This window comes from Natator depressus, chromosome 1, assembly GCF_965152275.1.
Source record: "Natator depressus isolate rNatDep1 chromosome 1, rNatDep2.hap1, whole genome shotgun sequence".
Taxonomy (NCBI): Eukaryota; Metazoa; Chordata; order Testudines; family Cheloniidae; genus Natator; species Natator depressus.
In genome coordinates this window covers 245,030,102-245,056,026 of record NC_134234.1, presented here as the reverse complement: position 1 = coordinate 245,056,026, position 25,925 = coordinate 245,030,102, and the positions used below count along the sequence as shown (strand labels likewise).

At 49.9% G+C, this 25,925-nt stretch overlaps 1 long non-coding RNA gene across 1 annotated transcript; it reads left to right on the top strand.

Moving 5' to 3' along the window:
* Positions 1-12,450: 12,450 nt before the first annotated feature.
* LOC141985466 (uncharacterized) lies at positions 12,451-25,234 on the top strand. Its single transcript, XR_012638947.1, has 3 exons — positions 12,451-12,592; positions 23,829-24,237; positions 24,788-25,234. It is a non-coding gene; the product is annotated as an uncharacterized LOC141985466 (long non-coding RNA).
* Positions 25,235-25,925: the final 691 nt, after the last annotated feature.

Below are 25,925 nucleotides of genomic sequence, written 5' to 3'. Positions count from 1 at the left end.
CCCACTGCTTCACACCTTGTGCATTCATTTTCCCACTGCTTCACACCTTATGCATTCATTTTCCCCTTCTCACAGGGTGCAAAACAGTTGTATAACACTTCCATTCAGAGCTGGGGGCATTCCATTTTGCGCAAGGTACCGTGGGGACTGAGGCCCGCAATGTTAATCTTATCCACCCACAATATGTGACTTGCAGCTGCTCTGGAGGCATACTCCTGCTAGAGATAACACATGCCCTAGTCCCATGCTGCACCATTGACCAAAAGTTATTCAGAAGGTTCCCTTCCCTTTCCCCCTTCTTCACGTTCTCTCTGCTGTAAGGAGAGAACACCCTTTTGCTATGAAGGAAGGAAGGAGTCCAACAGCCTCCCCCTGCTCTGGTTAGGATCCAATTGCTTTCATCCAACACTGCCACTAACAGCTTGAGAAGCTTAGCATAACAAATCAGTCAAATGCCTGTGACCTGATACATTTCAGCACCTTTCCTATGACATTCTCAAGTAAAACGATACAAGAGGCTGGTACAAGACATTGGTCTTGTAGACACTGTGGGTCAGCCAAATGTTTAAAGAGGCATCACTATGCTTCATATAAATGCAGTGCACACATATTTAAAATATAGGTGACAATGAACTTATACACTATGAATCAAACACTGCAAGGCTGGACGTAAAAGATCTAAAATGGCATATTATTCCAATACATCAAAGAAATGTATTGCTATGTAGCATTTTATCGAGCACTTTTCCTCTTCAAAGTGCTTTACAAATATTAATTAATCCACACCATACCTGTGTGAGGCTGGTGAGTATTGTTATACACATTTTACAGATGGGGAATTGAGGCAGAGAGTGTAATTACCTGATTTTCAGTGGTACTGCACCCCCACAACTCCTATTAACTGCAGTTCACATTTTATGTGCTCAGCACTTCTGAAAATCCAGATCATAAGGGATTTGTCCAGATCTACACAGGGAGCCGGTGTGAACTCTGGGATTAGAGCTCAGGATTTCCTAGCTCCCAGTTCTGGGCTCTCATCACCAGCATATCCTGTAAGGCCCTGATCCAGCAAAGCACTTCAGCACCTGTCTAACTTTAAGCATGTGAGTCCCATTGATGGGACTATGCATGTGCTTAAATCCTTTTCCGGAGCAGGATCTAAGTTAAAATACACAAAACCAGAGCATATTTTGCATATGGAGAAGATATGTTCATCTCTGATTGTGTTTCAAGCATTGTCAAATACATTTGAACTATATGTGCAGTTAACTTGGTATGAAGTAACTCAGCCATGTGGGACTTTTTTTAGTGAATCAAATACAATTATTCACTCCACCAGGCGCCATACAGTTTGGTTTTATTTGCATAATGAAATCCCATGGCGTGTCCTGCATGGTTCTTACTTCTGTGCTGTCGCCAGAGACAGAGTGGGTCCTGTGGCTCATTGGTGCTAAAAATAAAATGAATAAATAACTATCAAGTTAGGTTGTTCTGATATGATGTGAATAAATGTGTTGTTTCATTTTACAATTAATGCTACATCTTACCAAATCTATTGTACTGTCCATTCCTTCTTGTCAATAATTACAGAAAAAGTGAGCAGAGCTAGTTTTTAAAAAAAAAATTGTTCTATTTCAAGGCCCTGATTCTGCAAACACTTATGCATGAGTATAAGTGTTTGCAGGATCAGGGCCTGAGATAATTTTAATGGTGGGGCTGGGAGGTGGGGAAATGAAAATGAAAATTGCCAAGTTCCTGTAACTTTGGAATGACAAAGGACACAGAGAACATTGCTGGACTTTGCCGAAAAACTAGCTGCATCTTGCAATTTTCTTTTTTCAATTGGCAGAAAATACTGTATTTCCATCAATTAAAATCTTGTCTGGTTCTTAATTAAACAACTTGTTCATGGACAATTAAAATTAAATAAGTAAACTGTCAATTGTGGAATGTAAACTGATTAAACAATTAAATAAAAAAAATCATGCTGTGTGTTTGAAGCGGAGGTGTCTGCTTATGTCAGGATGGAGGAGGTGGGGCTTCACTCGCTTCCTCCCCTGACAAATGGGAGAGAGGCTGAAGGGGGTGGGGTTTGAAGGGGCGTGCTGTTAGTGGCAATGAGCAACAGAGAAGCTATCGGCTATTTTTGAATAATAAGTGTTAATTGTGTGGATATATTCTGCTCAAATCTTCCAAACATGAATAGTTTCTGAATCTGCTTAGTGAGGGAAAGGTTCTTCTGCTCCCCATAGGTAGGAGAGCCCTTGGAGCTGTGAACATCCCCACACATTTTAATCACAGCATCCTCCACTGGAGCTATTTAGTCTGTACAAGGTTCTGTTGAAGTTTAGAGAGATATTATCAAGTAGTTAAACCTCAAATGAAAAGTTTATGAATCCCAATATGAAAACAAATATCTTCATGATTTCTTTAAGATGTAAAGGGAATTCAGAATCATTGTAGAATTTAAACATTCCATGGCAGTATAGTGAACCTAAACTATATGATAGTGTGGTAGGGCATGAATTTGTAACATTTAGGAAACATTCAGAAGGTTGGTAGATTGGACAGAACTCAGCTCACATATAATCATCTACATAAGCAATCAGCTCAGACAGCTTAGACTTCTGAAAACCTCTCCTTCTCACCATGCATGGTCAGAGACACTAGTGTAGTCACTTATTACTGTTCCATCATCTCTTTTGCACATCTACTCCAACACTAATAACTTAGACCTACATTTTCCAAAGTTTCCACTAATATGGGTGCCTAGTTTGAGACAGACCTTAGGTGTCTCAAGTCAGGCACCCAAAAATCAGTGGATTCCTTGGCAAATGTAAGCCTTAAAACCTATCCTTAGAAAAGTGACAATAAACAAAGAGTGACACTGACCAGACTAGTTTCAACTGAGTGAAAATCAAAAAGTAAAGAAGAAAAGTAAGAAGGATTTTAAAAAGAAAAGGAGGACTTGTGGCACCTTAGAGACTAACAAATTTATTTGAGCATAATCTTTCATGAGCTACAGCTCACTTCATCGGATGCATTCAGTGGATGAAGTGAGCTGTAGCTCACGAAAGCTTATGCTCAAATAAATTTTGTTAGTCTCTAAGGTGCCACAAGTCCTCCTTTTCTTTTTGCGGATACAGACTAACACGGCTGCTACTCTGAAAGATTTTAAAAGTCATTCTGTTTTTATCATCGTTTTTTTTTATAAACTGTTACTGAACACACAGATAAGAAGTTTTTAAAAATACAATTATCTTTATGAATGGCCCTTTAAATATCAAAACAGTCCTGTCACTTTCTGTCCTCAGCCACATTCTGCTGTTGATCCATTGAAGAGAAGTCAAAGAAATAGGAGAATGTACTTAGCACTTTCAGTAGCACAGCAGGTATGTTCCAGCTGTCATCTTCTACCTGAATATCCTTCAAAAGTTTGCTAACAGTCAAGTAATGGCTGAGGGGTGTAACAACAGATATCAACATCCTGTGGGGCTTGTTGTAATGGAGTCCTGTCTGGGGCAGAGGAGGTAGTGTCTAAAATATCAACATTTACTGAAATAAGAAGCAAAATGAAAGAACTATGAATCAAAGAAGATAAGAAAGCATTCAGTGGTCAAATGCATAATCTCAATGAGCATAAATTCTATCATCCTTTCTCTCTTGATAACAGTTGGCAAAGTGTGAAGCCAATTCAGTAGCCTTGTTGAGATGCTAAATCCAAAAGTAAGAGCTTTAAGCAAGAGGGTCCAGCTCCTCAAAGGTATTTAGGTACCTAACTCCCATTGAAAGTTTAGGTACTTATAGAGTTAAGTGGGAGTTTTGTGCATCTTATTGGTCCTGAATCTGGTATTTAGGTACCTAAAACAGGGATTTAGCACCTAATTCCTTTAGTGCATTCAGACCCTAAATACCTTGGAGGATCTGGGCCTACTAGAAGATTTCTCTATTCCTGACCAATGCACAATGAATACAACTTGTGGGGCCATGTTTTTATATCCTGCTTTTGCCTGCAAATTGGATACTTGGATTTTTAAATGGCCTAAACAGAGAGTACAGAGGGAGGGGGAGTGATCAAAGGTGTCAGAAGGTGGCAAAAAATCAAGGTGAATGAGGGTGGAAGAAGTCTGTAAAGTGCAGTGTTAGGTAGAGAAATAATTAATACCTGGTCCCCAACCAGAGAATTAACAGGTGTTTTTTTCTCATTGCAGGGATTGCAGAGAAACCCTGTGATGGGGTGGGCAGTGCTTAATTTGTGCCAGGGCTTACTTGGCAGTTCATAGCCCCAGCACCTCTGAGCTTGCTGCATCAGTTGTGAATGTAAAAAAATTGTTTGAGCTCTGGCACCTCTTTCATTACAAATTAAGCACTCGGTGTGGGTGAAGGGGAAGGCAGGCTCAGCTGTTGATAGTTCATATCAGGAAGGAGAAAGATGAGTATAAGAAAGGAGAGGAATGGGAGATGCTTTGTTGTGTGTGTGTGTGTGTGTTTGCAGACTTTTAAGAGGAACATTCTGGCTTCAGGAAAGCTTCACAACAAACCTCCAGGTGTGAGAAAGTCATCTACTTTGTGCTGAATTTTGGCCACATTGGCTGAATTGTTTTTGCCGGCAGCAGATGGTCAGAAAGCATGGAGCAGACCTTTCCCGCTGCAGGTTGACGGCAGGCAGGCCGTATCCTTATATGTGGGTTTCAAAGACATTAATAGCTTGGAGTGGCTATTTTCTCTCTGACAGAGCAACAGCACCAGACATAAATACCACAGCACCATACATACACCTAGTCAGAGGCAGTCCCTGTCAGAAAGAACTTGCTTGCTAAATAGACAAGACAAAGGGTGAGAGAAAGGAAGGTTTATTAGCCCTGTTCTACAGCTGGGGAACTGAGACACAAAGAGGTCGCACAGGAAGCATGCAGCAGATCAGGGAACTGATCCTAGACTGGCACCCTTATTAAGCTATCTCAGCAGAGAGGGCAAGGGCTGAGTTGACCATGGCGACTGAACTACTCAACAGGTGGCAGGGCACTAGGCGGGAAAGCCACATTCCTACTGCTTGTGCGGTTTCAGGTTTGCGGATGTGGCCGGGACTTCAAGCTTTAGGCCTGTTAAGCTGTCATTTTTAACTAGCACTACAATTTAGTTGAAAACTAGCCTTGCCATCAAACGATGATACAAATGCCATCTTTTCATAAAGGAGGTTGCTAAATAGGGACAATCTGGGGAGAGGACTCCACCTCCCAGTTTCCTGTGGGATAGTGTGGGGCAATCAGTGGTGTGGCAGTTCAAACTGAACATTTCAAAGGGGACTCCAGAACCCCGGAACTTGAGTTCCTCAAAGCCGCTAAGCTACTTGTCTGCCTCTGAACCGTATTAACACAAGCTCTGATCAGTCACATGGAAGGCAGCCCCTCCCAGACTGCCTAGCAATGCTTGCAGACGCATCCTTCCCAAAATGAAGGGAGGACCCTGGTGTCTTCCTAGCTTGCCAAAATACAACTGCTTCCTTTCAAAAGGCCTGATAATCTCACAGTGGCCTTTCTTGTCAGAAGCACGTTAACTGAAACTGACTGGGGCTGCAGGGAGTGAGAATTCTGATAATGAAATGCTTTCATAGCCAGACAATCATTATTCCAGTGCATTACTGGGCTCCTCCCCAGGGACGGTCTAGAGAGAGTTATGGTTGAGCTGTTCCTATGGAGGCCAATACTAAGCCACCTAAAAAGCTACCTTTACTAACATTTTCTTTCCTGTCCCACCCTGAAAAAAGGCTTTTCTTGATTTGCTCAGAAAGAAAGCTTTGAATAAGGGTATGTCTACACTACGAAATTTGGTCGAATTTATAGAAGTTGGTTTTGTATAAAGTGTTTTTATACAGTTGATTATGTGTGTCCCCACATAAATGCTCTAAGTGCATGTAGTCAGTGGAGTGCGTCCACAGTACCGAGGCAACCGTCGACTTCCAGAGCGTTGCACTGTGGGTGGCTATCCCACAGTTCCCGCAGTCTCCGCTGCCCATTTGAATTCTGGGTAGAAATCCCAGTGCCTGATGGGGCTAAAACATTGTTGCGAGTCGTTCTGGATACATATCGTCAGGCCCCCCTTCCCTCCCTCCTTCCATGAAAGCAAGGGCAGACAATCGTTTTGAGCCTTTTTTCTCGAGTTACCTGTGCAGATGCCATACCACGGCAAGCATGGAGACTGCTCAGCTAACCGTCACTGTGTGTCTCCTGGGTGCTGGCAGACGTGGTACTGCATTGCTACACAGCAACAGTTTATTGCCTTTTGGCAGCAGACAGTACACTATGACTAGTAGCCATCATCGACGTAGTCCTAGGTGCTCTTTTAACCGGGTGCCTGGGCAAACATGGGAGTGACTCAGCCAGGTCATTTCCCTTGTTTCGTCTCGTGGCGATTCAGTCCCGCACTGTCTTTTAATCTGCAGCGAGCAGAAGATGATGGCCAGTAGTCATACTGCACCGTCTTCTGCCGAGCACCCAGGTGTTGACGATGGCTAGCAGTCTGCTGCCAGCAAGATGTATAAAGATAGATGAAGTGGCTCAAAACAAGAAATAGACCAGATTTGTTTTGTATTCATTTTCTCCTCCCTCCCTCCCTCTGTGAAATCAACGGCCTGCTAAACCCAGTTTTGAGTTCTATCCTTGAGGTTTTGAGTTCTATCCTTGAGGGGGCCATTCAGTTTCTCACAAAGCCACCCCCTTTGTTGATTTTAATTCCCTGTAAGCCATGTTGTCCCTCCGTCAGGGCAACGGCAGACAATTGTTCCGCGCCTTTTTTCTGTGCAGACGCCACACCACGGCAAGCATGGAGCCCGCTCAGCTCACTTTGGCAATTAGGAGCACATTAAACACCACACGCATTATCCAGCAGTATATGCAGCACCAGAACCTGGCAAAGCGATACCGGGCGATTAGGTGACGTCAGCGCGGTGACGTGAGTGATGAGGACATGGACACAGATTTCTCTCAAAGCACGGGCCTTGGCAATGTGGGCATCATGGTGCTAATGGTGCAGGTTCATGCTGTGGAACGCCGATTCTGGGCTCAGGAAACAAGCACAGACTGGTGGGACCGCATAGTGTTGCAGGTCTGGGACGATTCCCAGTGGCTGCAAAACTTTCACATGCGTAAGGGCACTTTCATGGAACTTTGTGACTTGCTTTCCCCTGCCCTGAAGCGCATGAATACCAAGATGAGAGCAGTCCTCACAGTTGAGAAGCGAGTGGCGATAGCCCTGTGGAAGCTTGCAACACCAGACAGCTACCGGTCAGTCGGGAATCAATTTGGAGTGGGCAAATCTACTGTGGGGGCTGCTGTGATGCAAGTAGCCCACACAATCAAAGATCTGCTGATATCAAGGGTAGTGACTCTGGGAAATGTGCAGGTCACAGTGGAAGGCTTTGCTGCAATGGGATTCCCTAACTGTAGTGGGGCCACAGACGGAACCCATATCCCTATCTTGGCACCGGAGCACCAAGCCGGCGAGTACATAAACCGCAAGGGGTACTTTTCAATAGTGCTGCAAGCTCTGGTGGATCACAAGGGACGTTTCACCAACATCAAGGTGGGATGGCCGGGAAAGGTACATGACGCTCGCATCTTCAGGAACTCTGGTCTGTTTCAAAAGCTGCAGGAAGGGACTTTATTCCCAGACCAGAAAATAACCTTTGGGGATGTTGAAATGTCTGTAGTTATCCTTGAGGACCCAGCCTACCCTTTAATGCCATGGCTCATGAAGCCGTACACAGGCAGCCTGGACAGTAGTCAGGAGCTGTTCAACTACAGGCTGAGCAAGTGCAGAACGGTGGTAGAATGTGCATTTGGACGTTTAAAAGCGAGCTGGCGCAGTTAGACTTTGGTTAGATCTCAGCAAAAGCAATATTCCCACTGTTATTACTGCTTGCTGTGCTCTCCACAATATCTGTGAGAGTAAGGGGGAGACATTTATGGCGGGGTGGGAGGTTGAGGCAAATCACCTGGCTGCTGGTTACGCGCAGCCAGACACCAGGGCAGTTAGAAGAGCACAGGAGGGCGCGGTACGCATCAGAGAAGCTTTGAAAACCAGTTTCATGACTGGCCAGGCTACGGTGTGAAAGTTCTGTTGCTTCTCCTTGATGAAACCCCCCGCCCCTTGGTTCACTCTACTTCCCTGTAAGCTAACCACCCTCCCCACCTCCCTTCGATCACCACTTGCAGAGGCAATAAAGTCATTGTTGCTTCACATTCATGCATTCTTTATTCATTCATCACACAGATAGGAGGATAACTACCAAGGTAGCCCAGGAGGGGTGGTGGAGGAGAGAGGCACCAGGAGGGGTGGTGGAGGAGGGAAGGACAAGGCCACACAGCACTTTAAAAGTTTAAAACTTTAAAACTTATTGAATGCCAGCCTTCTGTTGCTTGGGCAATCCTCTGGGGAGGAGTGGCTGGGTAGCCGGAGGCCCCCCCACCGCGTTCTTGGGCGTCTGGGTGAGGAGGCTATGGAACTTAGGGAGGAGGGCAGTTGGTTACACAGGGGCTGTAGTGGCAGTCTGTGCTCCAGCTGCCTTTCCTGCAGCTCAACCATACGCTGGAGCATGTTGGTTTGATCCAGCAGCCTCAGCATTGAATCCTGCCTCCTCTCATCAAGCTGCCGCCACCTTTCAGCCTCAGCCCTCTCTTCAGCCCGCCACTTACTCTCTTCAGCCCGCCACTTACTCTCTTCAGCCCGCCACCTCTCCTCCCGGTCATTTTGAGCTTTCCTGCACTCTGACATTGTCTGCCTCCACGCACTCGTCTGTGCTCTGTCAGTGTGGGAAGACAGCATGAGCTCAGAGAACATTTCATCACGAGTGCGTTTTTTTCGCCTCTAATCTTCGCTAGCCTCTGGGAAGGAGAAGATCCTGTGATCCTTGAAACACATGCAGCTGGTGGAGGAAAAAAAGGGACAGTGGTATTTAAAAAAACACATTTTATAGACCAATGGGTACACTCTTTCACTGTAAACCTTCCTGTTAACATTACATACATAGCACATGTGCTTTCGTTACAAGGTCGCATTTTGCCTCCCCCCAGCACATGGCTAGCCCCTCCCTCCTCTCCCCTCCCCGTGGCTAACAGCGGGGAACATTTCTGTTCAGCCACATGCAAACAGCCCAGCAGGAACGGGCACCTCTGAGTGTCCCCTGAAGAAAAGCACCCTATTTCAACCAGGTGACCATGAATGATATCACTTTCCTGAGGATAACACAGAGAGATAAAGAACGGATGTTGTTTGAACGCCAGCAAACATGCACTGCAATCCTTTGTTCTACAATGATTCCCGAGTACGTGCTACTGGCCTGGAGTGGTAAAGTGTCCTACCATGGTGGATGGAATAAGGCTGCCCTCCCCAAAAACCTTTTGCAAAGGCTTTGGGAGTACATCCAGGAGAGCCGCAAATGCCAGGGCAAATTAATCATTAAACATGCTTGCTTTTAAACCATGTATAGTATTTTAAAAGGTACACTCACCAGAGGTCCCTTCTCCGCCTGGCGGGTCTGGGAGGCAGCCTTGGGTGGGTTCGGGGGACACTGGCTCCAGGTCCAGGGTGAGAAACAGTTCCTGGCTGTCAGGAAAAATGGTTTCTCCGCTTGCTTGCTGTGAGCTATCTACAACCTCATCATCATCATCTTCCTCGTCCCCAAAACCTGCTTCCATGTTGCCTCCATCTCCATTGAAGGAGTCAAACAACATGGCTGGGGTAGTGGTGGCTGAACCCCCTAAAATGGCATGCAGCTCATCATAGAAGCGACATGTTTGGGGCTCGGACCCAGAGCTGCCGTTTGCCTCTCTGGTTTTCTGGTAGGCTTGCCTCAGCTCCTTAAGTTTCACGTGGCACTGCTTCGGGTCCCTGTTATGGCCTCTGTCCTTCATGCCCTGGGAGATTTTGACAAATGTTTTGGCATTTCAAAAACTGGAACGAAGTTCTGATAGCACAGATTCCTCTCCCCATAAAGCTATGAGATCCAGTACCTCTCATTCGGTCCGTGCTGGAGCTCTTTTGCGATTCTGGGACTCCATCATGGTCACCTCTGCTGATGAGCTCTGCATGGTCACCTGCAGCTTGCCACGCTGGCCAAACAGGAAATGAGATTCAAAAGTTCGTGGGCCTTTTCCTGTCTACCTGGCCAGCACATCTGAGTTGAGAGTGCTGTCCAGAGCGGTCACAATGGAGCACTCTGGGATAGCTCCCGGCGGCCAATACCATCTAATTGTGTCCACAGTACCCCAAATTCGACCCAGCAAGGCTGATTTCAGCGCTAATTCCCTTGTCGGGGGTGGAGTAAGGAAATCGATTTTAAGAGCCCTTTAAGTCGAAAAAAAGGGCTTTGTCGTGTGGACGGGTGCAGGGTTAAATTGATTTAACGCTGCTAAATTCGATCTCAACTCCTAGTGTAGACCAGGGCTAAGTGTGACAGTGTTATTGTGCTATCATCAGCCTATAGCCCACACCAAACAGAGCTGATGGACTAACTCCCACTCTCTGTAAACCCTGAAGAATTCCGCCGGCTCCTGTGAAGCTATGCTGGAGTAACAAAGCAAAATGTGTGGCCTTGTGTCTTTCAAGGCTAGTCAAGCCTGAATCCTACATCTTCCTTTCAGGAGGAAAAGTGACTAGCACAGGAGGTGAAGAGCTGAAGAGCAGTTCTGAAGAGGCTGAAGAGCACTTATTTGGTAAATGGAAAGTCTTAAGGAATAACAACTGGGTGACATTGGGTGCATCTTGGACACGTCCTCTGCATTCACTGTCTACAATGACACCCATTAATGCACCCTTTCCGATCTCTCTCCTGGCAGTGACCTGATCCTGAGCCACATGAAGAAGAGACTGGATCTCTGGGGGCTGGTAATTTGCAGAAACCAGCTGCCACCATGCACCTACACTTAAGGACATTGCACTTGCTTCATTTCTGCAGTGGCATCAAAGCCCTGACCAGTCTATTCCAGAATGGCTGCCTGACTGTTGAGATGAGACCTGTTTCGTACATACAGCACAGCCTCTGATGAATACAGTATAGTTTACAATACTGGGCCGAGTTAATCTGTGCTATACCAGTCCTTGTAGACCCAGTGTACATCTACTATCCCACTCTCGCGCTCTCTGCTATACTGATCCCAGTATGTGTGCGCAAAGGTTGACTTCAGATCTCTGCTAGCATGAGCCAAGCTTTTCTGTGATATTGATTGCTTCTGTTCCTTTGATTGCTAATTCATGGTTGTTTCTTCCAATCCTCAGATCACTTTTAAAACCTTCTCAGAGCTAGGGTTTAAAGCATCCATCCCCCAGATCAGGCCCTGAATGCCATTCATTCACTATTACTCATCATGTAATATGTGTGATGGAGGGGAAGGGGATAATCTGTATGCACAGAGCACTGCAAGAGGTGATCACAAATGTGCCATTTAATAGTCCTGAATCCGTGACTTGAAGTCGAGGCCTGTGCAGGGATTAGAACCCTTTCCCTAGGCAAGAGCTAAAGGAACAGCCACTTTGTCACACATTGTTTTCTACCAGAAGTGAGAGCATAATTCTGTTCATGAAAATGGAGCCTAACAGAAATGACTAGAGTTACAGACTGTATAGGGTAGGAAGGTGCTCTGCAAAGTCCCCCTCTCCCAGCTTTGCTAATGCACCTCAGTTTTGACTTGCAGCACTCCCTGTTCTTCCAGACTCTGGGACTGTAAGTGAGTTTGTGGGTTTGTTCAAAGCCAGAACTCAAAGTGAAAATCAAATCTAATAAATGAAAGCCAAGGGAAATGTTTTCAGGGAATTAAATCCACTAAGTTTCACATGGCTCTGATTTCAACATTAACACTGAGCCGAGCGGGGGGTGGGAGGGGGACCACGGACTGGATGGCTCAGACTACTGGTGGTAATGGGTACCTAGAACCTTTCATCTGTGGGTTGCTGGTTTCAATCCTGCACATGTTCGTAGTGATAGCAACCTACTGTCCTCTGACGGCTACTTCCTCATCTGAAACAAGTCACTGGTCCCAGTGCATGCCCACTACTGGCGGGACTGTGTGCCTGCAAATTCATTCAGACAACAGCTCACAGATTAAACAACTACAGACTCTGTTGTCATCTCGCCATTTGAAATGATCCCACCAGGTCAACACAGAGGAGCCAAAGAGTCCCTGCCCCAAAGAGGAGTACTGTCGGAAAGGACAAAGACAGCCACAGACTCAGATAAAGGGAGAGCAATCAGTGCAGTGATAGGCACATGTCTCGTTAGTTACACATTTGCTAATGTAAGCAGACCCTTAGCCCTTACTGAAACTTAGTGGGGGGCTTTGCTTGGCCTCTCCCAGTACCAAAAGAAAGTGGAAGGGCCAATGAGAAATCAAGACCCTGAGACTGACAGTCCCCAGGGCCAATGGGGAGAGGTCAGTGGTCCAGGTCAGCCTGATTATCCTGGCAGGCAGCCAATGAGGGAGACAAGAGTGTGGGGTCCTGTCCCCTGTGTGTGCTGGAGTTGCCTGGCCAGAGCAGGGCCCAGCGAAGGAGAGAGCAGCAGCCAGAGCCAGAGGGGCCAGAGAAGCAGCAGCGCTGGGTAGGGTTGCCAACTTTCTAATCGCACAAAACCGAACACCCTAGCCCTCCCCTTCCCCGAGGCCCCCCCCACCCTACCCCTTCCCTGACACCCTGCCCCCGGCTCACTACATTCCCCCTCCCTCGGTGACTCGCTCTCCCCCACCCTCACTCACTTTCACTGGGCTGGGGCAGGTGCTGGGGGTGCGGGAGAGGATGTGGACTCTGGGCCGCGGATGAGGGATTCAGGGTGTGGGAGGGGGCTCTGGGCTGGGGGTTGGGGTGCAGGGGGGTGAGGGCTCTGGGGTGGAGGTGCTGGCTCTGGGGTGGGGCCGGGGATGAGGGCTTTGGGGTGCATGAGGGGGCTCCAGGTTTGGGAGGGCTGGGACAGGGGTTTGGGGCTCAGGGTTGGGGCATGAGCTTACCTTGCGCAGCTCCCGGTTAGTGGCTCAGCGGGCAGGGCTAAGGCAGGCACGCTGCCTGCCTCTCCTGACACCGTGTTGTGCGCGTGCCGGAAGTGGCCAGCAGGTCCAGCGCTAGTAGGCTGGGGGTGGGGGGCAGGAGGTGCCGTGCCTGCTGCTCTCGCCCACAGGCACCACCCCCCAGCTCCCTTTGGCCAGTTCTCAGCCAATGGGAGTGCAGAGCCGGTGCTCAGGGTGTGGGCAGCACACAGAGCCCCGTGGCACCCCTGCCGAGGAACTGGACCTGCTGGCCGCTTCTGAGGCATAGCACAGTGCCCCAGGACTGGTAGGGACTAGCCTGCCTTAGTGCTGCAGCACCGCCGACCGGACATTTAATGGTCCGGTTGGCGGTGCTGACTGGAGCCACCAGTGTCCCTTTTGGACTGGGTGTTCTGGTCGAAAACTGGACACCTGGTCACCCTAGCGCTGAAGCAGGAGCTGGGGCTGGGGCTGGAGCAGTCCAGAACCGGGTGGGGTGAGCAGCTGGGGAGAGTGAAGGGGGGCCCTGGGCAGAGGGCCCAGTGCAGGGAAAAGCCCTCAGCCAAGAGGCTTCTCAGGCCAGACTGCAAGGGGGATCATAACCAGTGGTGAGCTGGAGCCGGTTCGCACGAACCGGTTGTTAAATTTGGAAGCAGTTTTAGAACCAGTTGTTAACCCGCTTCCCTGAAGGGGGCGCTGAGGCTTTGATGGGCTCCGGCCGGGAAGTGATGTAATTCCTCCTCCGGCCGCCGGGGGCGCTGCGCTGCGGGAGCCATGTGGGCTGCCGCATGGCCCTGGGCACGAGCCCTGGTGCTGCTGCTGCTCCCCTGGCCCTGGGTCCCCGGCTGCTCTGCTGGGCCTGGGCTGCATTCTGCTGCTCGGGCTGCTCCGAGCCGCTCTCCCCGTGAGCACCCACCACCCTGCCCGCACCAGCCCCTGCCTCCAGCCACCCCTGCCCCCCCTGACTGCAGACAGCCCCTGCCGCACCCCCTGCCCTGCCCGCAGCCAGCCCGTCTCCAGCCACCCCCACACTGCCTGCCCGCAGCCAGTCCCTGCCGCACACACCCCCTGCCTGCAGCCAGCCCCCGTCTCCAGCCACCCCCGCACCCTCTGCCCGCAGTCAGCCCCTGCCGCACGCAACCCCTGTCCTGCCCGCACCAGCCCCTGCCGCACCTCCTGCCCGCAGCCAGCCTATCTCCAGCCACCCTCTGCACCCCCTGCCTGCAGCCAGCCCCTGCTGCACGTACCCCCTGCCCTGCCCGCAGCCACCCCTGCCGCACCCCTGCCCTGTCTCCAGCCACCCCCGCCTCCAGCCACCCCCGCACCTCCTGCCCGCAGCCAGCCCCTGCCACACCCCCTGCCCTGTCTCCAGCCAGCCCCTGCCGCACCCCCCTACCCTGCCCGCAGCCAGCCCCTGCCACACCCCCTGCCCTGTCTCCAGCCAGCCCCTGCCGCACACACCCCCTGCCCGCAGCCAGCCCCCGTCTCCAGCCACCCCTGCACTCTCTGCCCGCAGCCAGCCCCTGCCGCATGCAACCCCTGTCCTGCCCGCACCAGCCCCTGCCGCACCTCCTGCCCGCAGCCAGCCTATCTCCAGCCACCCTCTGCACCCCCTGCCTGCAGCCAGCCCCTGCTGCACGTACCCCCTGCCCTGCCCGCAGCCACCCCTGCCCTGTCTCCAGCCACCCCCGCCTCCAGCCACCCCTGCACCTCCTGCCCGCAGCCAGCCCCTGCCACACCCCCTGCCCTGTCTCCAGCCAGCCCCTGCCGCACACACCCCCTGCCCGCAGCCAGCCCCCGTCTCCAGCCACCCCTGCACTCTCTGCCCGCAGCCAGCCCCTGCCGCATGCAACCCCTGTCCTGCCCGCACCAGCCCCTGCCGCACCTCCTGCCCGCAGCCAGCCTATCTCCAGCCACCCTCTGCACCCCCTGCCTGCAGCCAGCCCCTGCTGCACGTACCCCCTGCCCTGCCCGCAGCCACCCCTGCCCTGTCTCCAGCCACCCCCGCCTCCAGCCACCCCTGCACCTCCTGCCCGCAGCCAGCCCCTGCCACACCCCCTGCCCTGTCTCCAGCCAGCCCCTGCCGCACACACCCCCTGCCCACAGCCAGCCCCCGTCTCCAGCCACCCCCGCACCCTCTGCCCGCAGCCAGCCCCTGCCGCACGCAACCCCTGTCCTCCCCGCACCAGCCCCTGCCGCACCTCCTGCCCGCAGCCAGCCTATCTCCAGCCACCCTCTGCACCCCCTGCCTGCAGCCAGCCCCTGCTGCATGCACCCCCTGCCCTGCCCGCAGCCACCCGTGCCGCACCCCCTGCCCTGTCTCCAGCCACCCCCGCCTCCAGCCGACCCCGCACCTCCTGCCCGCAGCCAGCCCCTGCCACACCCCCTGCCCTGTCTCCAGCCAGCCCCTGTCGCACCCCCTACCCTGCCCGCAGCCAGCCCCTGCCACACCCCCTGCCCTGTCCCAGCCAGCCCCTGCCGCACCTCGCTGCCCGAAGTTAGCCAGCCCCACACCCGCTGTCTCCAGACAACCCCTGCCACAGCCCCCTGCAGCCCTGCCCGAAGCCAGCCAGCCCCACACCCCGTCTCCAGCCTGCCCTGCACCCCCCTGCCCTGCCTCCAGCCAGCCTCTACCTCCAGTCAGCCCCTGCCCTGCCCTTCCTCCAGCCAGCCCCACACCCCCCTGCCACAGCCAACCCTGCACCCCCTGCCCTGCCCGCAGCCAGCCCGGCACCCCCTGCCTCCAGCTAGCCCTGCCCCATGCCCCTGTCTGCAGCTGGCCCCACGTCCACTGGTGCCCTGCAGTTCCCAGGGCAGTAACCCTGCACACCTGCTTCAATGAGGGGGGCAGGGAGCAGCTGGGACCCACACATGTGCACACCCTAGGGTGACCAGACAGCAAGTGTGAAAAATCAGGACAGGGGGTGGGGGGTAATAGGAGCCTATATAAGAAAAAGACCCCAAAATCAGGACTGTCCCTATAAAATCGGGACATCTGGTCACCCTAGCACACCCCCAGGGAGTGGTGGGGACCCACACCTGTGAAAGGGAGCTCATTTCTGGTTCAGGCCCATCTTTTTAAAAAAGAACTTTAGGCAGGTTTAACATACCTCCGTATTTTCCCGGACAGGTCAGGCTTTTTGGTTCTTAAATCGCTCTCCGGGAGGAATTTTTAAATTTTAAAAATTCCTTCCAGGAAAATACGGACGTATGGTAACCCTGTTGGTACAAAAAATACATACTGGGGCACATCCCTTAAACCAGAACTTTTTATAGGGAACCGGTTGTTAAGATTTTGGCAGCTCATCACTGATCATAACCCCAACGGGGGGATGATGCTGGGAAGAAGGGTCCTGCCACCTAGAGCCTGAAGGCGTGTGGCCACTGCCAGAGCAAGTGTGTGACCACAGCATCCCTGCAGCACAGCCAGGGCCTGGGTGGGAGGCCTGGGACATGTGAGGAATAGACTGTAAACTGCCCTGACATTCCTGCGATGGCTGTTTGTGGTTCCCCGTGCCACAAAGCAGGGTTACGTGTTTTCCTTTCACCTTTTCCATTTTTTCCTTATTTTTTTAATTAGTTGCTGTTTAATAAATTGTATTTGCTTTGAACTACATGCCATGATCAGTGGGTCAGGGAAGCATCCAGAGTGGAGAGAGTACCCTGGAGTGGGGACGTCCTAGCCCCTGCCCTAAGATGGGGGGGTCGAGCCCCCCAAGAATCCTGGGCCCAGCCTTGTCGGGGTTACAAGGACTCTGCCACACATGAGAGTGGAAGGGGAGTCCTCGAGGTCAGGTAGGCCTCTGGGTAAAGGAAGTGGGAGTGAGGACTCAGATCCTTTCGCTAGCCAATTCCACCAGGTACTTTATAAGCCAGGGAAGTTCCCCACAATAGGACCATTCCCCTAGTCACACTCACACCCCCAGGCCAAAAGAGAAGAGAGCACTGCAGCCCCTTGTGATGACTAAGCAAACATGGGAATGAGTATGTCAGCACCCATGCACATAGGCCCCTAGGTACACAAAGTTAATGCAAAGCCAAAGAAAACATCTCTCTTCAGAGTAAGGCAAGTCTCCTTGTGCCACAGTTCTACTTCCTCACTGACATCCTACTACCTAGCTGGGAAGGAAGGAGGAAGCGAATGAAAATAAAAAAAATATCAGCCCAGAATGCTGCTTCTCCAGTGAGGACACAGGTGCTTCTTGCATGCCAAATGAAATCACTGTGCATAGGTAGTAATGGCCAAGATCCAAGTCCTCACAGCAGTTTAGCCCAGTGGTTCTCAACCTATTTATCGTTGTGGGATGCATATGTAGCCCACAGTGTGTTACCCGGGCCGCAGGTTGAAAACCACAGCGCCCCCCCCGGAGCCCCTCCCCTGACTCCTATGCCCAGCTCCTCCTGCCCAGAGACCCCCCTCCACAAAGTGGGGCCAGGAGTGGAGTCCTGGGTGGGGGGCTGGGTGACAGAGACCCCAGACCCCTCTGTGTAGGGTCGGGTGGCAGCCCCAACCCTGGACTCAGCCACGCTGGGCCAGATGGCAGGGCAGTCCAGACCACAACCCCGCAGGGCTGGCCAGCAGCCCTGACGCCGACCTTGGATCCCAACCCTGTGGGTCAGCCCCCAGACCTTCTGCTGCTGTGGGGCCGGCTGGCCAGCAGCCTCGGACCCCACCGGATCTGTGGGGCTGGTCGTCAGGCAGCCCAAACCCCATGGGGCCAGCTGGCAGCCCATGACCCCTGCCACACAGGGTCAGCCGGTGACCCTGACCCTGCTGCACCTGGCTGGGCAGCCTAGACTCCGTAACGCTGGGTAGCCAGGCAGCCGGGAACCCAAACCCCGCGCAGCCTGGCAATCTTTCTCACACAGCTGGGCCACAGCTGTGTGCTAATTGGGCTGCATGCAGCCCACAGGCCATGGGTTGAGAACCACTGGTTTAGCCAATCCCAGCTGTTTCTTGTTAAAGCTGCAGGGTGGCTTCTCTGTCTTTCTCTCTCAAATAGGCTGACTTTGTGATTGCTGAGGTCTCCATTCTGGGTCTCAGGACACTTCCTCAGGAGCAAGGAGGTCAGGGGAGGCATGGAAACATTCACAATCAGAACTGAAATCCATTTTCTACGTACATAGTTTGAATGCTCATAAGCTAACGATGGAAACTGAAAGCTTCCTCTGAGATGTGTGCAGGAGCCCTTTAGGGAGAGGTGGCACAGGACTGAGAGCCATCCTTCCCAAATTCTAGGCCCAGCTGTGACACTGACATCCTTGTTGCCTTGGGCAAGTCATGCAACCTGTCTGCCTCAGTTTACCTACCTGTAAAATGGTAGTAATTGTGCTCCTCAGAGAGGTATAGTGAGGGTTTATTGGTTTAATGTTAAAAAGATGTTTTGGAGAGGTAATTGCTAAGTGGTATTACCATTACAGGTGGCATAGTCGCTCTCTATCATAAATATAAAGGGAAGGGTAAACACCTTTAAAATCCCTCCTGGCCAGAGAAAAAACTCTTTCACCTGTAAAGAGTTAAGAAGCTAGGATAACCTCGCTGGCACCTGACCAAAATGACCAATGAGGAGACAAGATACTTTCAAAGCTGGAGGTGGGGGAGAAACACAGATTTTCTCTGTCTGTGTGTTGTTTTTTGCTAGGAACAGAAAAGGAATGGAGTCTTAGAACTTAGTATGTAATCTAGTTAGATATGTGTTAGATTCTGTTTTGTTGAAATGGCTGATAAAATAAGTTGTGCTGGATGGAATGTATATTCCTGTTTTTGTGTCTTTTTGTAACTTAAGGTTTTGCCTAGAGGGATTCTCTATGTTTTGAATCTGATTACCCTGTAAGGTATTTACCACCCTGATTTTACAGAGGTGATTCTTTTTACTTTTTCCTTCAATTAAAATTCTTCTTTTAAGAACCTGATTGCTTTTTCATTGTTCTTAAGATCCAGGGGTTTGGGTCTGTGTTCACTATGCAGATTGGTGAGGATTTTTATCAAGCCTTCCCCAGGAAAGGGGGTGTAGGGTTTGGGGAGGATTTTTGGGGAAAGACGTTTCCAAGCGGGCTCTTTCCCTGTTATATATTTGTTAGATGCTTGGTGGTGGTAGCAATAATGTCCAAGGGCAAAAAGTAAAATAGTTTGTACCTTGGGGAAGTTTTAACCTAAGCTGGTAAAAATAAGCTTAGGGGGTTTTCATGCAGGTCCCCACATCTGTACCCTAGAGTTCAGAGTGGGGAAGGAACCTTGACACAGGCGAAACCACCAAACAGCCCACAGGCAGTAAATGGGGCTAAACAAACTAAAGGAAAACCTGTCAGCAGCTCCCTCCAGGGTATGGGCCTCTCTGATGTCAGAAGGGCCAAGGAGTATCACTGTCCACTTAAGGGTCCACTTGGGTTCGTTCCAGTGTAAGTATCAGTCCTGTTTCCCCTTCAGCTCAGCGGTCCTGCAACCCCCCTTTGCAAGGGCAGGGGGCGCTGCAAGCCATCAGTCCTCTCTTCAGGGCTGGAAAGGCTCAATAGTCTGTTCCTTTGCCAGCGTTTTCCCGGTCTGAGAGACGTTCCCTCCCTTGTAACTACTGCTCCAGTCCTAGCTTGATTTCCAGGTGCATAGGGATGGGGCCATTCCAGCCCAAAGCACCCCCTTAACTCTTTCTGTTCGTGTGGGGTTTATATATCCCCTCATCCCACCCTCAAAAAATTCAAAATAAACGCAGGACTCTGAAGAAATCAAGGTCATTCATTCAGATTAATGTAAAGTAGACAGGAACAGGATAAAAGAAAGGAGTAGTGACAAATAATCTCTCTTCATTCTGAACTACATGCAAAACTCATCTCTCTGCCTTAGCTTTCTCTCAATAAGAGCTTTACACACACACACAGACACACACAGACACACACACACGTCTATTTTATTAAACTCTAGATAAAGAGAGATTTTTCTTTGGACCAAAGTGTAGTGAAGAGCTTACAAATTAATCTTTGATAAATGGAAACAACTTCCAGGAGAAAATAAATAAATAAAACACAATACAAAATCAACTTGATAAAAATAGATATGTTAGAGGAAGACATTTTTGATACACCAAGCCAAGAAAGAAGCATAAATGTTACATCACACACGACACCTCAAGAAAGCTGCTCCAATGTACTTTCAAACAGTCATTTTTCTTCCAAATGGAAACTAAAACTATCTGCCAATATTTCTTTTACCAGAGACAGAATGAATATTATGTTAGAATATTCAGTATGGATTAAGGGGAGATCTATGTATTAAATCTTATTGGGCCAAGTTTCCAGTTTTGCATGCCCGCTTTTGTATGTAAAACTGGCTGCTCAATTTACATGTGCAATTGGCAGTTTGCTGGTGCAAAATAGGTGATCCCACTTGGAGACATGCAGTCATTTGTATGCACAAAAGTAGGCATGCAAAAACAGTCTGAACATTTGGCCCATTGATGTCGGTGAGAGTCTATCCATCAACTCCAATGGGTTTTGGATTAGGCATTAAATTAAGATCTGGCCCCAGTGTCACTTAGAGCAGCCTATGTACCTAAGGACCTTTGGACCGTTGTAGCAGTGCTCAGCTCCATCACATCCCTGAACTGCCGCTGGCTTGCTCCCTACACCAGGAAAGGGGGTAGCACCTAGTGCAGGAAGAGCCTCCACCAGTTTTACACCAGCTGAGAGTTTCCCTTCACAAGGGGTATTCTCTACCAATCATTTATGGGCATAACCTGGCCACTTCGCACTGCCTGAGTGGTGCAAACTGGCCAGATCCTACTAGAGAATCCTGAGACTGGAATATGATTTCCTTGAAGGATGTAAACCTTTCTCAGAAAATAACAGATAAAAATCTCTGAGGAGAACAATCTGCTCCACAATTATCCATCATTCATGATGAGCTTTGAATTTCATTTGCGTGCAATTATTGTGTATGTGTGTATATATATATATATATATTTTTTTTATTGTGCTCTGCTCACTTAATGAGTACTGCAATTGTATTGATAATAGGAAACAGATTTTCAAAAAGATGATTAGCTAGTTAGATGACATCTTGAGGGTGCTTTCTGTTCATAGCAATAGCTATGTCCTAGAGTAAATAAACTCTGAGGATGAAGATTGTAATGGTAGTTAGTCCAGGATGCAGTTATTACCAAGTTAAGAGGATACACCCTCATATTAGTATTATGTTGAAATACCAAACCCCTCAGCTCATTTGTCTTGTCTTGCATGGGACTGCTAGGGGGCAGAGAGGGCACATGGAAATTGAATCTGGCTGCAAAGTGCTGAGAAATGCAAGATAGTGAGACTACTGACTGGCTCTAGTGCATTAGACTAGTCCAGTAAACTTCATTAGAATCTTTCAAATGGTCTCAGCTGGTTTCCCCTGGAACAACTGTATGCCCAGGAACCAGCAGATCAAGTAAACTTATTGCTTTTGTTCTAAAATCTAGTCACCAGCAAGAACCAAAAGTCAGCAACTGGCAGATTTGTGCTGGAATTTCCATTCAGTCTAGTGGTACTGGCAGTGCTCCAGGACCCATAAGAGGTGCACCTGGGTGTGGCCACAGCCCCACACAACTTGCACACTGACAAACAGTGGCAGGACAGCCCTGTTCAGAGCATTGCTGTATGGCTAAGTATCACGTGACTACCATGAGGCGTGTCTTTACTAATGAGAGGATGTAATTACAGCAGTGACAGCCCTAGTGCATGTGTGAAGCCATTAGACAGGGCCAGTATGAGTGATGATGTTTTGAGAAAACTAAGCAGCCAGACTGAGCTGAGTGCTCCTATAGTTAATAACAGCATCAGCTCTTTCGCTCCTTAGCAAGCCTGCCTCCTGAGTGCTTGCTAAACATGACATGATGTCAGAAGTTATATCAGACCATAGAAGGAGTAATTGCTTCTGCAACACAATTTGAAAGGAAATGCTGCACCACACTTTGAAATCCTTCTCATTGCCGTGGGGGCCATAGTACAGGTAATGTTATATTTCCCTGGAGTGACCCCAGCAATGTGACAGGTACTGTTGCCCCTCTGCCAAGTGGTAGCAGATTAAGAGGCTTCAAAATTTCCCATTGAAGGAGAAATCAGTGACATGGAATCTGTATACTTTCTTAGTGTAACTTGTTTATTTACAAAATATACACCAGTCCTGAAACAAAGGTGTCACAAACAGCATGCAGGCAAACCCCTCGTTCAGATATTTCAACCTCAGCACTGGTGACCAGGAAGCAATTCTATCCCACTGAAGAACTGAGTCTAGTTGGAGGATTAAGGTAGAGAGCAAATTATCTTGTTGTTTGTCACAACTCCCCTTAAGGGATCCGCATCATAAAGCTAACAACAGTGCAGGGCCAGATTAACCTTTTGTGGGCCCGGCGCAAGACATATCTGTGGCCACCATGGGCCAAGAGCACAGCAGGGTGGGGAAGTTGGACCCCGGAGCGAGGCAGGGGCCGGGGCGAGAGCACAGTGGGATGGGGAGGGTCAGTCTCTGGAGAGAGACAGGGGCCAGGGACAAGCACAGCAAAGCAGTGAGGGATATGGACAGGATCCCCCCTGGGGCGGTGCAGAGCCAGTACCTAACTCTCTCCGCCAGAGCCAGGTCCTTGGGAGCCAGTTTTCTCTCTCTCCAGCTGAGCTGCAGCTCCTCCAGGCAGCAGCGCTGCTCTTCCTGCCCTCCTGGCGTGGAGGCTGATTGCGGTTACTCCTGGACTTTTGGTGTCCGGTCAGCAGTGCTGACCAGACACTGCCAGGTCCACTTTTTGACCCGACTTTCTGGTCAAAAACTGGACACCTGGCAACCATAATGGGCCCAGCGAATATTAAACCATATTAAACCCGGTACTGCAAAAATACAAACAACAAAGACCATACACTGGTGCGCTCTGTGAAAAGGAATGTGCAATAATATGTGTAACAGTGTCACCTGGTGTCTCCTATAACAATACGTTTAAAGGTGGGGAGGTAGAGGATAAAGAACATTTGGCAAAGATGATGGATAAATATGAGAGATGTTGGAATTGCAGCTAAAAATTTATTTAGGATGAATAATTAGGTTTTTTTTATTCATAATATAAGGCAATATGAACTTTCTGCTCCATTCGTGACTGACCTGAATTTCAAACGTATTAATTTAGGGAGCTATGTCATCCTTTAATGAAAGACAGGCTTGTATGAGTGGCCACAGGAGGTGCAAATTGCTGCAGGAAGCTGATTTAAGCTTAACCCAAGCTACAGGCATTTGCAGAACCAATGATATGCGCATTCAGGCTATTACAGACTAAGCCCTGGTCTACACTAGGACTTTAGGTCAAATTTAGCAGCGTTAAATCGATGTAAACCTGCACCCGTCCACACGATGAAGCCCTTTATTTCGACTTAAAGGGCTCTTAAAATCGATTTCCTTACTCCACCCCGACAAGTGGATTAGCGCTTAAATCGGCCTTGCCGGGTCAAATTTGGGGTACTTTGGACACAATTCGACGGTATTAGCCTCCGGGAGCTATCCCAGAGTGCTCCATTGTGACCGCTCTGGACAGCACTCTCAACTCAGATGTGCTGGCCAGGTAGACAGGAAAAGGCCCACAAACTTTTGAATCTCATTTCCTGTTTGACCAGCGTGGCAAGCTGCAGGTGACCATGCAGAGCTCATCAGCAGAGGTGACCATGATGGAGTCCCAGAATCGCAAAAGAGCTCCAGCATGGACTGAATGGGAGGTACGGGATCTGATTGCTGTATGGGGAGAGGAATCCATGCTATCAGAACTCCGTTCCAGTTTTTGAAATGCCAAAACCTTTGTCAAAATCTCCCAGGGCATGAAGGACAGAGGCCATAACAGGGACCCGAAGCAGTGCCACGTGAAACTTAAGGAGCTGAGGCAAGCCTACCAGAAAACCAGAGAGGCCAACGGCCGCTCCGGGTCAGAGCCCCAAACATGTCGCTTCTATGATGAGTTGCATGCCATTTTAGGGGGTTCAGCCACCACTACCCCAGCCGTGTTGTTTGACTCCTTCAATGGAGATGGAGGCAACACGGAAGCAGGTTTTGGGAACGAAGAAGATGATGATGATGAGGAGGTTGTAGATAGCTCACGGCAAGCAAGCGGAGAAACCGGTTTTCCCGACAGCCAGGAACTGTTTCTCACCCTGGACCTGGAGCCAGTACCCTCCAAACCCACCCAAGGCTGCCTCCTGGACCCGGCAGGCGGAGAAGGGAGCTCCGGTGAGTGTACCTTTTAAAATACTATACATGGTTTAAAAGCAAGCATGTGAAAGGATTAATTTGCCCTGGCATTCGCAGCTCTCTTGGATGTACTCCCAAAGCCTTTACAAAAGGTTTCTGGGGAGGGCAGCCTTACTGCGTCCTTCACAGTAGGACACTTTACCACTCAAGGCCAGTAGCACGTACTCGGGAATCATTGTACAACAAAGCATTGCAGTGTATGTTTGCTGGCATTCAAACAACATCCGTTCTTTATCTCTCTGTGTTATCCTCAGGAGAGTGAGATATCATTCATGGTCACCTGGTTGAAATAGGGTGCTTTTCTTCAGGGGACACTCAGAGGAGCCTGTTCCCCGCTGTTAGCCACGGAGAGGGGGGAGGGTTGAGGGGGTAGCCACGCGGTGGGGGGAGGCAAAATGCGACGTCGTAACGAAAGCACATGTGCTATGTATGTAAAGTTAACAGCAAGGTTTACCCTGAAAGAGTGTAGCCACTGTTTTATAAAATGTGTCTTTTTAAATACCGCTGTCCCTTTTTTTTTCTCCACCAGCTGCATGTGTTTCAGTGATCACAGGATCTTCTCCTTCCCAGAGGCTAGTGAAGATTAGAAAGAAAAAAAAACACACTCGTGATGAAATGTTCTCTGAGCTCATGCTGTCCTCCCACACTGACAGAGCACAGACGAATGCGCGGAGGCAAATAATGTCAGAGTGCAGGAAAGCACAAAATGACCGGGAGGAGAGGTGGCGGGCTGAAGAGAGTAAGTGGCGGGCTGAAGACCGGGCTGAAGCTCAAATGTGGCAGCAGCGTGATGAGAGGAGGCAGGATTCAATGCTGAGGCTGCTGGAGGATCAAACCAGTATGCTCCAGTGTATGGTTGAGCTCCAGCAAAGTCAGCTGGAGCACAGACTGCCACTACAGCCCCTGTGTAACCAACCGCCCTCCTCCCCAAGTTCCATAGCCTCCACACCCAGACGCCCAAGAACGCGGTGGGGGGGCCTCCTGCCAACCAGCCACTCCACCACAGAGGATTGCCCAAAAAACAGAAGGCTGGCATTCAATAAATTTTAAAGTTGTAAACTTTTAAAGTGCTGTGTGGCATTTTCCTTCCCTCCTCCACCACCCCTCCTGGGCTACCTTGGTAGTCATCCCCCTATTTGTGTGATGAATGAATAAAGAATGCATGAATGTGAAGCAACAATGACTTTATTGCCTCTGCAAGCGGTGATCGAAGGGAGGAGGGGAGGGTGGTTAGCTTACAGGGAAGTAGAGTGAACCGGGGGCGGGGGGTTTCATCAAGGAGAAACAAACAGAACTTTCACACCGTAGCCTGGCCAGTCATGAAACTGGTTTTCAAAGCTTCTCTGATGCGTACTGCACCCTCCTGTGCTCTTCTAACCGCCCTGGTGTCTGGCTGCGCTTAAGCAGCAGCCAGGCAATTTGCCTCAACCTCCCACCCCGCCATAAACGTCTCCCCCTTACTCTCACAGATATTGTGGCGCACACAGCAAGCAGTAATAACAGTGGGAATATTGGTTTCGCTGAGGTCTAAGCGAGTCAGTAAACTGCGCCAGCGCGCCTTTAAACGTCCAAATGCACACTCTACCACCATTCTGCACTTGCTCAGCCTGTAGTTGAACAGCTCCTGACTACTGTCCAGGCTGCCTGTGTACGGCTTCATGAGCCAT